The 4236-nt window shown below is 26.4% G+C and overlaps 1 long non-coding RNA gene across 1 annotated transcript; it reads left to right on the plus strand.

Moving 5' to 3' along the window:
- The first annotated feature begins 692 nt into the window (after positions 1–692).
- LOC103310580 lies at positions 693–2771 on the plus strand. Its single transcript, XR_003840009.1, has 3 exons — positions 693–965; positions 1593–1735; positions 2350–2771. It is a non-coding gene; the product is annotated as an uncharacterized LOC103310580 (long non-coding RNA).
- The last annotated feature ends 1465 nt before the right edge of the window (positions 2772–4236 follow it).

Here is a 4236-nt window from a genome sequence, read left to right on the forward strand (position 1 = left end):
AGAGAAGACTTATGGTACAATGACATATTTTTAACAATGCTTTAATTTTTAGGTTATACAATTTTGATGAGCAAGAATCCAAATTCAATATCTCAGCGAGCCTCAACATATTTAAATTGCAAGGAAAAACTTAAAAAGTTACGACATTGGTATCTTTTCTGAAGGGAAAGTACATCTAGTTGGATGCGTTAGACAGGTGAAGCTTGAATGTTCCCAGTTGTTTTCACATACATTTGCAAAACAAAAAGTTAATTAATGAAAAATGATTATATTTTTTGATTTTTTTTTATAATAAAAAATACCTAGGTATAGATATATGAATGTTCTTATTAGCATTGTCTATACACCTTACAATTTTTAAAACAGTTTCACACTTTTTGAGCTAGTTATGGGGTTAAGACCTTTTAATATTTATGATGAGTATTGTTTTAAAATTATTGTCAAGAAAATGTATCTAAGAATTTGAAAATGTTATACAGGGGATCCTGTTATAGTTTCTATAATATCTGCTCACAGACATAAGAGATATATATACAACATTTTTCGTGAGTATTTAATGTAATGATTTCGACAAAATTCATCAACAACTTGCAAATTATTTTGCAGTTAAAAATGCAATAAATGTTCAATTGTATATTAAAAATTGATAAAAATTGATCAAAACATTAAGTTTGATAATAAAATAATCTTATCACACCTATATATTAAGACTAACTTTACAAAACTGCATCTACATTACTCACATTTGCGTGTTGCTTATAGTTCAAAGAGAGAAGACTTATGGTACAATGACATATTTTTAACAATGCTTTAATTTTTAGGTTATACAATTTTGATGAGCAAGAATCCAAATTCAATATCTCAGCGAGCCTCAACATATTTAAATTGCAAGGAAAAACTTAAAAAGTTACGACATTGGTATCTTTTCTGAAGGGAAAGTACATCTAGTTGGATGCGTTAAACAGGTGAAGCTTGAATGTTCCCAGTTGTTTTCACATACATTTGCAAAACAAAAAGTTAATTAATGAAAAATGATTATATTTTTTGATTTTTTTTTATAATAAAAAATACCTAGGTATAGATATATGAATGTTCTTATTAGCATTGTCTATACACCTTACAATTTTTAAAACAGTTTCACACTTTTTGAGCTAGTTATGGGGTTAAGACCTTTTAATATTTATGATGAGTATTGTTTTAAAATTATTGTCAAGAAAATGTATCTAAGAATTTGAAAATGTTATACAGGGGATCCTGTTATAGTTTCTATAATATCTGCTCACAGACATAAGAGATATATATACAACATTTTTCATGAGTATTTAATGTAATCATTTCGACAAAATTCATAAACAACTTGCAAATTATTTTGCAGTTAAAAATGCAATAAATGTTCAATTGTATATTAATAATTGATAAAAATTGATCAGAACATTAAGTTTGATAATTACATTATGCCATGACAATCTAATATATTAAGACTAACGTTACAAAACTGCATCTACATTACTCTCATTTGCGTGTTGCTAATTGTTCAAAGAGAGAAGAAAAATGGTACAATGACATATTTTAACCAAAGATTTAATTTTTAGGTATACAATTTTGCTGATCAAGAACCCAAATTTAATAATTCGAAGGGCCTCAACATATTTAAATTGCAAAGAATCACTTAAATAGTTTGGACATTGGTATCTTTTCTGAAAGGAAAGTGCATTTAGTTGGAAACGTTAAACAGGTAAACCTTGAATGTTCCCAGTTGTTTTCACATACTTTGGGAAGAACAAAAATTAAATTAATGAAAAATTTTTATATTTTTGATTTTGTTTTATAAATAAAATACCTAGGGATAGATAAATGAATGTTCTTATTAGCCTTTTTTATACGCCGTACAATTATTAAAACAGTTTCACACTTTTTGAGCTAGTTATGAGGTTAAAACCTTTAAATATTTTAGATTAGTTTTGTTTTAAAATTATTGTCAAGAAAATGTATCGAAGAATTTGAAAATGTAATACAGGGGATCCTGTTATAGTTTCTATAATATCTGCTCACAGGCATAAGAGATATATATACAACATTTTTCATGAGTATTTAATGTAATCATTTCGACAAAATTCATCAACAACTTGCAAATTATTTTGCAGTTAAAAATGCAATAAATGTTCAATTGTATATTAAAAATTGATCAGAACATTAAGTTTGATAATAAAATAATCTTATCACTCTTATATATTAAGACTAACTTTACAAAACTGCATCTACAATTCTCACATTTGCGTGTTGCTCATAGTTCAAAGAGAGAAGACTTATGGTACAATGACATATTTTAAACAATGCTTTAATTTTTAGGTTATACAATTTTGATGAGCAAGAATCCAAATTCAATATCTCAGCGGGCCTCAACATATTTAAATTGAAAAGAAAACCTTAAAAAGTTTGGACATTTGTATCTTTTCTGAAGGGAAAGTACATCTCGTTGGATGCGTTAAACAGGTAAAGCTTGAATGTTCCCAGTTGTTTTCACATACATTTGCAAAACAAAAAGTTAATTAATGAAAAATGATTATATTTTTTGATTTTTTTTTATAATAAAAAATACCTAGGTATAGATATATGAATGTTCTTATTAGCATTGTCTATACACCTTACAATTTTTAAAACAGTTTCACACTTTTTGAGCTAGTTATGGGGTTAAGACCTTTTAATATTTATGATGAGTATTGTTTTAAAATTATTGTCAAGAAAATGTATCTAAGAATTTGAAAATGTTATACAGGGGATCCTGTTATAGTTTCTATAATATCTGCTCACAGACATAAGAGATATATATACAACATTTTTCATGAGTATTTAATGTAATGATTTCGACAAAATTCATCAACAACTTGCAAATTATTTTGCAGTTAAAAATGCAATAAATGTTCAATTGTATATTAAAAATTGATAAAAATTGATCAAAACATTAAGTTTGATAATAAAATAATCTTATCACACTTATATATTAAGACTAACTTTACAAAACTGCATCTACATTACTCACATTTGCGTGTTGCTCATAGTTCAAAGAGAGAAGACTTATGGTACAATGACATATTTTAACCAAAGATTTAATTTTTAGGTATACAATTTTGCTGATCAAGAACCCAAATTTAATAATTCGAAGGGCCTCAACATATTTAAATTGCAAAGAATCACTTAAATAGTTTGGACATTGGTATCTTTTCTGAAAGGAAAGTGCATCTAGTTGGATGCGTTCAACAGGTAAAGCTTGAATGTTCCCAGTTGTTTTCACATACATTTGCAAAACAAAAAGTTAATTAATGAAAAATGATTATATTTTTTGATTTTTTTTTATAATAAAAAATGCCTAGGTATAGATATATGAATGTTCTTATTAGCATTGTCTATACACCTTACAATTTTTAAAACAGTTTCACACTTTTTGAGCTAGTTATGGGGTTAAGACCTTTTAATATTTATGATGAGTATTGTTTTAAAATTATTGTCAAGAAAATGTATCTAAGAATTTGAAAATGTAATACAGGGGATCCTGTTATAGTTTCTATAATATCTGCTGACAGACATAAGAGATATATATAGAACATTTTTCATGAGTATTTAATGTAATCATTTCGACAAAATTCATAAACAACTTGCAAATTATTTTGCAGTTAAAAATGCAATAAATGTTCAATTGTATATTAATAATTGATAAAAATTGATCAGAACATTAAGTTTGATAATTACATTATGTCATGACAATCTAATATATTAAGACTAACGTTACAAAACTGCATCTACATTACTCTCATTTGCGTGTTGCTAATTGTTCGAAGAGAGAAGAAAAATGGTACAATGACATATTTTAACCAAAGATTTAATTTTTAGGTATACAATTTTGCTGATCAAGAACCCAAATTTAATAATTCGAAGGGCCTCAACATATTTAAAATGCAAAGAATCACTTTAATAGTTTGGACATTGGTATCTTTTCTGAAAGGAAAGTGCATTTAGTTGGAAACGTTAAACAGGTAAACCTTGAATGTTCCCAGTTGTTTTCACATACTTTGGGAAGAACAAAAATTAAATTAATGAAAAATTTTTATATTTTTGATTTTGTTTTATAAATAAAATACCTAGGGATAGATAAATGAATGTTCTTATTAGCCTTTTTTATACACCGTACAATTATTAAAACAGTTTCACACTTTTTGAGCTAGTTATGAGGTTAAAACC

Source organism: Acyrthosiphon pisum, unplaced genomic scaffold, assembly GCF_005508785.2.
Source record: "Acyrthosiphon pisum isolate AL4f unplaced genomic scaffold, pea_aphid_22Mar2018_4r6ur Scaffold_20630;HRSCAF=21657, whole genome shotgun sequence".
NCBI classification, from domain to species: domain Eukaryota; kingdom Metazoa; phylum Arthropoda; class Insecta; order Hemiptera; family Aphididae; genus Acyrthosiphon; species Acyrthosiphon pisum.